General features: G+C 36.6%; 1 long non-coding RNA gene across 1 annotated transcript; it reads left to right on the top strand.

The window, feature by feature from the left end:
- Positions 1-791: 791 nt before the first annotated feature.
- On the top strand, positions 792-14,173 carry LOC147582052 (uncharacterized). Its single transcript, XR_015249831.1, has 3 exons — positions 792-858; positions 6,558-6,736; positions 13,963-14,173. It is a non-coding gene; the product is annotated as an uncharacterized LOC147582052 (long non-coding RNA).
- The last annotated feature ends 203 nt before the right edge of the window (positions 14,174-14,376 follow it).

Below are 14,376 nucleotides of genomic sequence, written 5' to 3'. Positions count from 1 at the left end.
CTGAAGCCACTAAAGTCACGAGAGGATTGATATGACATGAATTTTGTATAAAAAGTACCACTGTGGCTGCTGTATTTGGAATATATTTAGGAGGACACAAACAAAACTAGAGATATCTGTTAGGAGCTAGTTGTAAGCAGGCAAGAAATAGATGATGGTGATTTTTTTAGGGTAGTAGCAGTGTAGGTAATAACTAGTGAAACCGTGAATATATTTTGCCAATAAATTGGATGAAGAAAGAGAAAAGGTATCAAAAATGACCTCGAGTTTTTGGCTCACACAACTGAAATAATGAGGCTGTTTCTTTTGAGGGGGATGGGCAGTAGGAGCAATGTTTGTAACATATTAAGTTTCAGATGCCTATTAGACATCACAGTTGTGAAGTAGACGTTATATATGAGGGTCTAAAGTTCAGGGTTAGAGGTCCAAGATGGAGATATAAATGTGAGAGACCTCAGAATACAGATGATAGTTAAAAACCATGAGAATGGATCAAATAATGAAACGAGTGTTGAATAGAAAAGGTAGAATATATAGAACAGAATAGAGAATATATTCTCTACATAGAATACAGAAACGGTACAGGAGATGCCAACATTTAGAGAATGAGAAGGAACCATCAAAAGTGGCTGAAGATCCAGAAAAGTGGGACGGATACCAGGAGAGTGTGGTATCCTGGGAGCCAATGATGAAGAGGTTTCTAGAAGGAGATGGCATAAACAATGGCAAAGGATGCTAATAGGTCAACTGAGACAAAGCCTGAGAACAGACAAAGTAGCTTCAGTGATGTCATTGACGACCATGACAAAGAGCAGAGTGGTGCAGTTGAAAATCTACTCAGATTGAGATTGAGAGAAGGTGAGTGAAGGGGACTAAGAGATATAAACTATCAGTTATAAAATAAGTCACAGGAATGGAAAGTACAGCATAAAGAATATAGTCAATAATATTGCAATAATGTTGTATGGTGACTATACTTAACATAGTGAGCACTGAGTAACGTATAGAATTGTTGTGTCATTATTTTCTTAAGCTTATTTATTTTGAGAGAGAAAGAATAGGGTAGGGGCAGAGAGAGAGGAAGAGAGAGAGAATCCAAGCGGGCTCTATACTGACAGAGCACAGGGCCCGATGGGGCAAAATCTCCGGAACCATGAGATCATGACCTGAACTGAAATCAAAGGTCAAATGCTTAACTTACTGAGCCACCCAGGCACTCCTAGAATTGTTGGATCATTATGTTATATACCTGAAACCAATATAACATTGTGTGTCAGTGATGCATGATTCAGTTAAAAAAGAGAGAGAGAATGGAAGTAGCTAAACTGCAGAGAGTACAGACAACTTTCAAGTCATTTTCTTTTTATTTTTAATTGTAGTATAGTTATCATGTTAACATACAGTGTTACATTAGTTTCATGCATACAATATACTGATTCAGCAATTCATTACTCAGTGCTTATCATGAAAAGGGCAATCTTAATTCCCATCACCTATTTCATCCCCACCCACCTTCCCTCTGGTAACCATCAGTTTGTTCTCTATAATTAAGAGTGTTTTTTGGTTTGTCTCTTCTTTCTTTGTTTTGTTTCTTAAATTCTACATATAAGTGAAACCATATGGTATTTTTCTTTCTCTGACTTATTTCATTTAGCATTATATCCTCTAGATCCATCAATGATATTACAAATGGCAAGATTTCATTCTTTTTTGGCTGAGTAATATTCCATTGTGTGTGTGTGTGTGTACACACACATATATATGTATATATACCACATCTTCTTTATCATTGATCTGTCAATGGACCCTTGGGCTGCTTCCATAATTTGGCTATTGTAAATAATGCTGCTATAAACATAGGGGTGCATGTATCTTCTCAAATTAGTGTTTTCATATTCTTTGGCTAAATATCCAGTAGTGGAATTATTAGATCATATGGTATTTATATTTTTAACTTTATGAGGAACCTCCCTAATATTTTCCACAGTGGCTGCACCAGTTTGCATTCCCACCAACAATGACAGATTGTTCCTTTTTCTCCACATCATCACCAACATGTATTTCTTGTATTTTTTTTTATTTTAGCCATTTGACTGTTGTGAGGTGATATATCTCATTATAGTTTGCATTTGTGTTTCCCTAATGATAAGTGATGTTGAACATCTTTTCATGTGTCTGTTGGCCATCTCTCTTTGGAGAAACGTCTGTTCATGTCTTCTGCCCATAATTTAGTGGGATTTTGTTTTTCTTGGTGTTGAGTTACATAAGTTTTTTAAAATATATTTTGGATACTAACCCTTTAGCAGATATATTATTTGCAAATATATTCTCCCATTCAGTCATTTTCCTTCTTTATAATGTAAAGTAAATGAGGGAAATAAGATGATAACTGAAGTAGGAAGAAGGGTTGATAGTTTTTTTGTTTGTTTTTTAAAGATGGAAGGGGAAAAAATCAGTGTATCTGTGTGTTGCTTGGAAAAATCCACTAGAGAGGAAAACTTGACATCTTGATCGAAGGCAAAGGTGGAGAGATTTGCTTTAGAAATATGTAAAATTCATCTACAGTATTTTTACATCATAAAGCCTATTATTTCATTTCCCCACTTAAAACCTATGAATGATTTCTCTTTATTTTAGAACACAATCCACAATCCTTACCCGTATATTCCAGGTTGAATCTGACTTGGATTCTGTCTTTCTTGGCTGCATCATCTCCTACCACCCTTCCTGCCACACCGAACTCCAACCAGACTGGCTTCCTTTCTGCATCCTGAAATCGAGCTTTTCTTGTGCTTCAGGAACTTGCACTGCTATTCCTTCTGCCTGGTTAACTATTTTCTTGGCTTTTTATTGACTTTCTCTTTTACATATTTTACATTTCAGCTAAAGTCTTTTTTTTTTCCTTCCAGAAAATCCTTTCCTGATAGGGGCACCTGGTGGATCTGACTTTGGCTCAGGTCATGATCTCATGGTTCCTGAGTTTGAGCCCTGCATTGGGCTCTCTGCTGTCAAAGTGGAGCCTACTTTGGATCCTCTGTCCCCCTCGGTCTGCCCCTCCCCCTCTCAAAAATGAACAAAAGTTTAAAAAAAAAGGAAAATCCTTTCCTGATAACCTTAATATGTACTCAGAAATTACTCTCTATCATTATGCACTTTCACTGACCTTATCATGATTTGTAAATATCTTGTATACATCTGTTTACTTGCTCATTATGTTTCTCCCCAACAAATCTAAGTTCTAGCTGTATGTGCAACACTTACTAAAGTGTCAGGCTCACACAGGTGGTCAATAAATAATGTTTGTGACATAAATAAATCTTAATTAAAATAATAAAACCTTAGTGTCCCAAGTTCTCTAGGCCTCTAGTGTATTTGTTACTTTAAATATACATACAACAATATGTGAACTCCCATACTGAATATAGGAGTCTAATTCTAGAAAGTCTAATTCTCTTCCCAAGTTTTTTTGAGATCACTCCTTATGTGTCCTCAAAAGCCACCCTGTCTTGCTTGTCACTGCTTTTTCTCCCTTACAGAATACCTCCAGCTGTCTCTCACTACTTTCTTATTCCTGAGCATGCTTCACCCCAAAACATGGACGAAGGTGCCTAAACACAGCTAGAGCAATGCTCTCATGTTTAAGAATTTATTAGCTCTTGGGGATAATCACATTGCTGGTAATAATAACAACCTCATAGCCAGCACTTGCTAGGACAAGACACTAGTGTGTGTGTGTGTGTGTGTGTGTGTGTGTGTGTGTGTGTGTGTAGTCACTTAATTATCCCACCAATCCTATGACATAGCCGTTATTATCCCCATTTTCTAGATAAAACACTGAAGCATTGAGAGGATATATGAACTCCCCAAAGACATGTAATTAATAAGTGATTAATTCAGGCTTTAGTAACAGGCAGTTTGACCAGGGAGTTTGTCTTAAATGGAAGGAAACTGTAATGTAGAAAAGAAAAGGTTAAAAATTGGCTTTCTGATAATGTTCTTTCTCTAATGTATTGGCTGTTCTCTTTGATTCAAGTTCTTCTATGAGTCACATCTTTCTCAGGTGCTGGCTTATTTCCATATTACTTGGAACAACTTGGGGCTTGACTCTCTCTTTGGGGTGAATTCATTTTTCTCTCAGCTTTTAATTTCACCCTCACTACTTGTCCTTACCAGAGAGAATCCATGTATCTTAAAAGCAGAAAAATGTCTGCAAAGACTAACTCAATTCAAACTAAGCAGAGCCTTTTGCGTGATTACATACACAGCAACAGCTCTATCAGAATCATGTGCATTTTCAGTTCGCCACTCCCTATAAGGGCAAAGGGAGGATGTTGACATTCACCCCAGACTGTAGAAATGGCTGTAGCCTTTAGAATGGCACACTCTGTCCCCACTTTATATGCAAGATATTGCAAGGGTAACATGAAACAACGATGGCATTTGCTATTCCTAGGAGCTAACAGGAAAAAAAAAGAAGGCAGCATGACACATGACTGCAAGTGTTATAAAATAGCTTCTGAGAGCTGGGAAATAACAGCATTTTGTTCAGCAAAGAGATGCTACAGTGCCCGAGGTCAGAAGTAAAAATCTAAAGTGACCACCACAAGCCTTTAAGAGAGCATTCATGTGAAGGGTTTTTGGTGGGGAGTGCTCTTGAGGAATAAGAATGTTAAAAGAAAGACTGACTCCACTCAGAATGTAGAGACCCCATTATATCGAAAATCCAACAGCAAATCTATTTCCTCTAAACTCCTTTAAACACCTAGGTGGGTTGAAGATTTAAAAACATGTGATATCTGTCCTTAGGAATATTGTCCACCTCATCACCTCACATTCACAACAAATACAAAACAGCAATACAAGCAGATGCCATTAATTAATTAAGGATCTTAAAGGCTGACTAAGTGCCTGATGCTGAGGATTTACTAATGAACAAAGCAGATAAAAATTCCTGCCTGCACTGAGCTTATGTTTACGGAGGACTTACTCTGTGCTGGACATCGTGTGCTGGGGTTTTACAAACATTTATTATTCTTCTTAATAACAACTTTTGAGATAGTTTCTCTTTTGGCAAGTTTTATACAATTCTAGAATGAAAAAAGTAAGGATTAGCGGGACTGATCAGGGTCCCGTAACCAGGAAGTAAAGGAGCTAAGCTGCAGTCACAGCCTATCTGAAGTCTATGATGATCAACATAGTCATAGCATTTACACACTGTTGATGTTGTCTCCGACGATACCAGTTTGTGTTCTGGGACTTCCTCAGCCCTCCACTGCTAACTGCAGGCTACTAATTTGCCTTCGTGTCCTCTGATCTATCCATAGACATTTCCACTACATAATAGTATTTTGTCCACAGGTATATCTGCTGATTTCACTCATTCACATGGTCATAGAAGTTCCAGTAGTGTTTCTTATTTTCTTTCTTACCTTTTTGATGAGAACATTCATGAAACGGCAGTATTGTGAGATCTCAACGTGTATGATCCTCACTAAACATAACATTATCTAGGTCCATTCAGTTGTCTAAAAGAGGATGTATTCTGGTACTTAAAAGGCCAAAGATGTCTGTTTATGTGTTCTGCCCATTTTAAAATTGGATTATTTGTTTTTGAGTGTTGATATTTTTATATATTTATATACTGCATATTTTGTGTATATAGTTTGCATATATTTTAGATGTATATTTAATCAGATATGTCATTTTCAAATATCTTCTCCCATTCCATAGTTTGCCTTTTAGTTTTGTTGATTGTTTCCTTCACTTTACAGAAGCTTTTTATTTATTTTTATTTTTTTTATTTACTAACTTTATGTATTTATTTAAATTTAAATCCAAGTTAGTTAACATATACTGTAGTAATGGTTTCAGGAATAGAATTTAGTGATTCATCACTTATGTATAAAACCCAGTGCTCATTCCAACAAGAAGCTTTTTATTTTGATGTAGTCCTAATAATTTATTTTTTATTTTCTTCCTTGCCCCAGGAGATGTACCTAGAAAGAAGTTGGCTATAGCCAATGTCAGGAAAATTACTACCTGTGTTCTTTTCTAGGATTTTTATTGCCTCACATTTTGGCCTTTAGTCCATTTTGAGCTTATTTTTGTGTATGGTGTAAGAAAATGGTCTAGTTTCATTCTTCTGCATGTTGCTGTCTGGTTTTCCCAACACCATTTGTTGAAGGAACTCTCTTTTTTCCACAGGATATTCTTTCCTGCTTTGTCAAAAACGAATTGACCATATAATTATGGGTTTATTTCTGGATTTTCTATTCTGTTTCATTGATCTATGTGTCTATTTTTTTGCCAGGACCATATTGTTTTGATTACTATAGCTTTGTAATATGACTTGAAGTCCAGAATATGATGCTTTGCATTTCTTTTTCAAGTTTTCTTTGGCAATTTGGGGTCTTTTGTAGTTCCACACAAATTTTAGGATTGTTTGTTCTACTTCTGTGAAAAATGCTATTGGTGTTTTGATAGAGATTGCATTAAATGTGTAGATTGCTTCAGGTAATATAGACATTTTAACTATATTTGTCCTTCCAATCCATGAGCATGGAACATCTGATTTCTTTGTGCCATCTTTGTCCAAAGAAGATATCTGGATGGCCAACAGACACATGAAAAGATGCTCATCATCACTTATCATCAGGAAAATGCAAATCGAAACTACAATGATATATTACCTCGCACCTGTCAGAATAGCTAAAATCAACAACACAAGAAACAAGAGGTACTGACAAAGATGTGGAGAAAGGGGAAACCTCTTACACTGTTGTTGGGAATGCAAATTGGTGCAGCCACTTTGGAAAACAGTAGGGAGATTCCTCAAAAAATTGAAAATAGAACTACCTTATGATCCAACAATCAATCACACTACTGAGTGTTTACCCAGAGAATACAAGAACACTAATTAAAAGGGATACATGCACCTTTATGTTTATAGCAGCATTATTTTCAATGTCCAAGATATGGAAAAGCTCAAGTATCCATTGATAGATGAATGGATAAGAAGTTTTATATATTTATATACATAATGGAATATTATTAAGCCATAAAAAGAATAAAATCTTGCTATTTGAAACAACATGGATGGAGCTAGAGAATACAATACTCAGCAAAATAAGTCAGTCAGAGTAAGACAAATACCATATGATTCCACTCATATATGGAATTTAAGAAACAAAACAAATAAGCAAAAGGAAAAAAATAAGAGACAAAGAGACAAAAAAAACCAGACTCTTAATTATAAAGAACAAACTGATGGTTACCACAGGGAAAGGGGGTGGGGGGAAGAGTTAAATAGATGATGAAGATTAAGGACTGCACTTGTCATAATGAGCACAGGGTAATGTATGGAATTGTTGAATTACTATATGATACACCTGAAACTAATATAACACTGTATGTTAACTAACTAGAATCCAAAACCTTTTAAAAAAGCCAAAGATGTGTTCTAATATCCTGAACATACATAAACTAAGATTTTAAGCACAGACACACTTCATAGCTTTATCTAATTTTTTACAAGGACAGAGTATACATATGACATTTACTGTAGTGAACTTCATTAGACTAGGAGCTATATTTCCTTATATTCTTTCAAATTAGAGTTCATCAAAATGACATACGTGCACTTGGAATGCAGAAATAAAGCAGCATCTATTATTCTCTGAAGGTCTGTTCCCAATCATATATGGTGACAGGCATTCACTTAGGTGCTTGCTCTTTATCCAATGAGGTCTCCAGACTCCTGGCCAGGGCCAACAGTGACCTTGGCTCTCCCCAGGCACTTGGCTGTGGACTCATTGATTCAATAGCTATTTAGAAGCAATGGCTTCTCATAGGCTTCTCCACAAGCTCACCTTTTATGGTTCTAATCTATCACTGGTAGTACGTAGTTTCTCTGATTTACTGGTTGGTGACTCAACCTCTGATCCAACACCTTTTCTGGATCTATATTTTCCAACAATTGTCTAAGGTCTACTTCCTATAATAACTCTCTTATTCCAAAACATTCAAATTGACACATTTTCCACTGGTTTAACTTGGGTTGATTCATCAACAAGAAATGAATGCTGGGGCGCCTGGGTGGCCATGATCTCAGGGTTTGTGAGATCCAGCCCCACTTTGGGTTCTGTGCTGACAGCATAGAACCCACTTGGGATTCAATCTCTCCTCTCTCTCTCTGCCCCTCCCCTGCTCACACCGCTCTCTCTCTCAAAATAAATAAACTTAAAAAAAAGAACGCTGATTATGAATAAAGTGGGAAGAAGACGGCAATTATTTATTCCCACAGAATTTTCAGTAAAAGTATTTATAATCTCTTTTTAAGAATTATTGTCCCTATCTTGAAGAGATATCTGTACCGTCCCCATTCACTACAGCCTTGTTCACAATAGCCAAGACATGAAAGCAACCTGAATGGATAAAGAAAATGTAGCGTGTATGTGTATTTTGTATGTGTGTTCATTTGTGTATAATGGAATACGATTCAGCATTAAAAAAGAAGGAAATCCTGCCATTTGTGACAAAACAGATGGGTCTTGAGGGCATCATGCTAAGTGAAATGAGGCAGACAGCAAAAGACAAATATTACATGATCTAACTTATATAGGTTTCCCCTGCCATCTGAATGTATTCTTTTTTTTTTTTTTTTTAATTTTTTTTTTCAATGTTTATTTATTTTTGGGACAGAGAGAGACAGAGCATGAACGGGCGAGGGGCTCTCTCTCAAAATAAATAAACTTAAAAAAAAGAACGCTGATTATGAATAAAGTGGGAAGAAGACGGCAATTATTTATTCCCACAGAATTTTCAGTAAAAGTATTTATAATCTCTTTTTAAGAATTATTGTCCCTATCTTGAAGAGATATCTGTACCGTCCCCATTCACTACAGCCTTGTTCACAATAGCCAAGACATGAAAGCAACCTGAATGGATAAAGAAAATGTAGCGTGTATGTGTATTTTGTATGTGTGTTCATTTGTGTATAATGGAATACGATTCAGCATTAAAAAAGAAGGAAATCCTGCCATTTGTGACAAAACAGATGGGTCTTGAGGGCATCATGCTAAGTGAAATGAGGCAGACAGCAAAAGACAAATATTACATGATCTAACTTATATAGGTTTCCCCTGCCATCTGAATGTATTCTTTTTTTTTTTTTTTTAATTTTTTTTTTCAATGTTTATTTATTTTTGGGACAGAGAGAGACAGAGCATGAACGGGCGAGGGGCAGAGAGAGAGGGAGACACAGAATCGGAAACAGGCTCCAGGCTCTGAGCCATCAGCCCATAGCCCGACGCGGGGCTCGAACTCACGGAACGCGAGATCGTGACCTGGCTGAAGTCGGACGCTTAACCGACTGCGCCACCCAGGCGCCCCAATCTGAATGTATTCTTATGATACATTCATAAACTAAAGCAGCATAAAGTGAAGAAGTGATTATCATTATTTCATATGGAAAAATTTTGAGCATTCCCAGACCTAAAAACTAATCTCTCTTAGGCTTTCCTGATACCTTCAGATAAATCCTGCAAATAGATGCACAAAATAAACTGAGATAAAGCACAGATGCTCACAGACACAGTTCAAAGCTATGGTGGCTTGATGCTGAGATGTTGAGTGAGGTTCCCAGGAAGGAGCTTGGTGGATCCCTCTCACTGCTCAGCCAAGCCCCCAATGTGGCTCCTTGCAAAACAAATACTGAACCCAGGTTTTGCTTTTCACTTTTTTTGGTAAAAACAAAAATCCTCTTCATATTTCTTGCAGTTAGTGAAAACAGGTACTAATGTAGGTCTTTTGTAAATCTGAAGTGACATAACATGAACTTACAAAAAGCAGGGGATAAAAGCTGAACTTAGAAATGGAGAGTTGAATGGTGGTTGCCAAGGATTGGCAGTGGAGGAAATGGAGAGAATGTTGGTGAGAGGATATGAACTTTCACTTATAAGATAAATAAGGTTTGGGGATGTAATGTACAACATAGTGATTATATTATATACTTGAAAGTTGCTAAGAGAGAGTAGATCTTTTTTTTTTTTTTTAATGTTTATTTATTTTGAGAGAAAGCACAAGCGGGGGGAGGGACAAAGAGAGAAGGAGGGAGAAAACCCCAAGCAGACTCCACACCATCAGCCTGCAGCCTGATGCAGGGCTTGATCTCATGAACCATGAGATCACGACCTGAGTTGAAATCAACAGTTGGAGATGCTTAACCGACTGAGCCATCCAAGTGCCCCAAGAGTAGATCTTAATGTCTCCACACATAGAGGAGAAGCTAAAAATGAAAGAAAAAAAGAAGTGCTGTCCTATTGGGAAAATTAATATGCCACACACGACTCAGTATTTCATTGCCTCAGATGTTTTTCCAAATGGTCTACTTGACTTCTGTTCATTTTAAGAAGTGATAACTTGAAATTGACAAGGAAAGGAATGACAGAGCAAGTCTGCCCCAAATCCCTAGACACGTTTGATTTTGCTTATAATACAAAAGATAAAAAGATTACTGATAAATCTTGACTCTGCTCCTTTAAGTCATTACTGCAGAACATAAAAAAAATTGTTCAACTGAAATGAACCACAAGTTGTTTATGTGACTGTCTGAGAATAATACATCAAAGAATATTATGATTCCTCATAAACTGACAGGGAAAACAATTTATTAGGTATAGTTTTGAAAGGATTAAAAACTGTTGGAGATTGTGCTTGAAATATACATTCTGCATCACTGAACTGAACAATTTATGTCAATAATTTATGATCACACTATTTTTTATTTAATGTGCATTTTAGCTTTTATAACCATGTTGGGAATTATTGCGAACTGAATTTCATGTAAAATATACCTGTATTTCACATTACTTTGTTTTATGCATTTTAAGGATGTTACCAGATGTGAGACTGAGACTGATCCATTTCTTTCATTTATTTTTTAAATAAACATTTTATTTTTGAACAGTTTTGGATTTATATAAAAGTTGAGAATACAGAGATTTCTTATATAACCCATACCCAGTTTTTCCCTATTATCAACATCTTATATGATAGACTTGTTATAATTCATATTGATATATTATTAACTAAAGTGCATAAGTTATTCAAACTTCCTTACTTTCAACCTGATGCCCTTTTTTTGTTCTTGGATTCCATTCAGAACACCACATTATATTTAGTCATCATGTCTGCTCAGGCTCCTCTTGGCTTTGACAGTCCCTCCAACTTTCCCTGATTTTGATGACTTTGATAATCTGGGAAAATACTGGTTAGGTTTTTTTTTTTTTTTTTCTTTAATGTTTATTTGCTTTTGAGATAGAGAGAGAGAGACAGAATGTGAGCAGGGGAGGGCAGAGAGAGGGACACAGAATCTGAAGAAGGTTCCAGGCTCTGAGCTGTCAGCACAGAGCCCGATGCAAGGCTCGAATTCAGGAGCTGTGAGATCATAACCTGAGCCGAAATTGGTCGCCAACAGACTTAGCCATCCAGGCGCCCGTAGGTATTTTGTAGAATGTCCCTAATTGGGACTTGTCTGACATTTTTCTTAGGAGTAGAGTGGGGTTATAGGATTTTGTGAGGATGACTAAGTGTACTTTTCATCACATCATATTAAGGGTAAATATGATCAGTGTGACTTAAAACTGTTGATGGCAACCCTCATCACCTGGCTGAGACAGTGTTTCTCAGGGTTCTCCACTGTAAAGTTACTCTTTTTTCTCTTTCCATACTCTTACACTTTGAATGGAAGTCACTGTATTAGGTTGCTAGGGCTGTTATAACAAACTACCACTAACTGGTTGGCTTAAATATCAGAAATATAATGTTTCAAAGTTCTGGAGGCAAGAAAGTCCAAGATTAAGCAAGGTGTCCTCCTTTGAGGGCGATGAAGGAGAATTTGCTCTATGATTATTGTCCACATGTCTTCCTTCATGTTCAGTTTTCTCCTGTGTTTGTATCTTGTCCAATTTTCCTGATTTTGAAAGGACACTAGTCATGTTAGATTAGAAGCCCACCCTACTCCAGTAGAATCTCATCTTAATTACATTTACAACGACTCTACTCCCAAATAAAGTCAAATTCTGAGGTATTGGGAGCTAGCACCTTACCATACGAAGTTTTGGGGACACAATTCAACCCATAACACTTAAAGTGTGGAACTATAGTCTTATTTATTTATATTAGTATGGAACTCATGGATACCTACTTTGTACTTAGGGTTATAATCGAATACGACTGTGTTTTGTTGCTCAGCTTTTGCCATTTGAAGCTTTTTCATTTGACTCCTATGTCCCTTTAACATACTCCCATCAAAGGTTTTGCTTTTTATTAAAAAAAATTAGCATTTCCTTGGGTGCCTGGGTGGCTAGGTCGGTTAAGCATCTGACTCTTGATTTCAGCTCAGATTATGATCTCACAGTTCCCAGGTTCAAGCCCTGCATTGGGCTCCACACTGGCAGCATGGAGCCTGCTTGGGATTTTCTTTCTCTCTCTCTCTGCCCCTCCCCCACTCGTGCTCTCTCCCTCTCTCTCTCTTTCCCTCTCTCAAAATAAAAAAAATAAATAAACATTAAAAAAACTTTAAAGAAATTAGCATTTCCTTACACTCTCTGACACCACAAAATGCTCCAGTCTCGTCTTGTATAATTCCTGCCCCAGTGTGATTATCAACCCTTTCTCCAAGAACTCCAGGAGCCCTGGATCCTTTCCTTGAGAATGCTTTTAGCAACCAGGATAGGTCACCAGTTGTGCTCAGTGCTATTGAGTTGCTTCTAGCTGAGGGAGAAAGGACACAACGTGTGTATATACTATCCTATGTATATACATATATCTATACATATTTCCATATGTAACCATTTGAATCTATGTTCAGCTAAATAGGTTCATTCTACTGTGTCCAACTCTAATACAGTACTACATGGATCATTCTAGCCCTTTCTCCTTGCTTATCTGTTACCTTCTATTACAACAGCAAGAAACCTGGCACCTACCACCCACCATCCGTTCACTTAATTGTCAATCCTAGTATCCATTTATAGTAGGTTTTCATTTGCTTTTAATCCACAAAATTATTGTAGTATAAATATTTATAAACCAATCATAAATATTTAAATATGCAAAAAATCCCACACAGCAATAGCTTACATTTCCTAGGAATAACTGCAGAACTAATTGATGAAATGTAATTTCTTCTCTGGATCATTGTTAATGAGGACAGTTCCATTATTTAAGTGCAACTGGTTTTCTATTTAATGTAATACATTAAGATATGCATTAGGCCAATTAGAATAAATGATACAAACATCAACTTCATGTTTTATCAGAGTAGTAAGGAATAAAGTTTATGTAATCTCCTTCCCTGTGGATATGTTATTTGTATCCATAAGTTTTATACTCATATCCTCATATACACATATAATAAAAACTTCAATAATATTTCACAAGTAGTAAAATGATTCAGTTTCTAAAATAGAAATATAAAGGTAAAAGCTGAAAGGTATTTTCAGTATATTAAATATCCTTGACTATAAGAGGGGAAGGAAGCTCCTGATGACAGAAGTTTGTGTGGGGAGAATTCCAAATATCTCAAATATATCAAAATGTAAAATTTTCTCTTTGTTTACCATATACAACACTGAATTTTGCCTGCCCTTTACATACTATAATACAGTATAGTATTTATCAGTAGTGTTTTTCTTTCCTTTCCTTTCTTGGTGTTATACGTCTAGTTTTAGTTGCAGACCACTGCTTGCCTCAAGGACAAACAAAAAATTGAGCAAGTTTGTGCAAAGGTACAAAAAAATAAATTAAAAACAGATGGAGTTAATATACAAAATGCGTGGCATATTTCTCCGCACTGGTTACCTACGAATTTGGATCTGAATTTTCCATCAGTCACTGTGTATCAGACATCTCTTCTGCATTGCTTCAGAGTCTCTCAGCCTCACTTATTTCTTGTTCCAGCTGCCACTGTAGTGACCAGCTTTGCAAGGACCTGGACTGACTTCACACAGATGCAACATGACAGCCCTGCACCCTGGACCGAAGCCACACCACCCCCCTGTCTCCTATCCTGTGGGCTGCTCTGTTGACATTGCTTTGGGACATTAACTCTGAAATCTCATCACTGTCATCAATAAAAGAGCATGGCAATCTGTTCCTTTTCAAAATTTAATCCCTGATGCCTTTTTTTTCCCCTTCTACTACTCTTTTCTTAACAAACTTCTGCATCTGTATGTTTACTGTGATAATAGACACAGCATCAGAAATCACATGAGAGCCTGTAACACAAGAGCCTCTAGGTCTCTTATGGAGAGACTATGGTAGTTCATTAAAACATTACTAGAACTGGGAATAGCATTTTTTTTTTTTTTACCT

The sequence above is a fragment of the Puma concolor genome, chromosome B1 (assembly GCF_028749965.1).
Source record: "Puma concolor isolate L17-30 chromosome B1, mPumCon1.1.hap2, whole genome shotgun sequence".
NCBI classification, from domain to species: Eukaryota; Metazoa; Chordata; class Mammalia; order Carnivora; family Felidae; genus Puma; species Puma concolor.
This window is presented reverse-complemented; position numbering and strand designations above follow the sequence as displayed.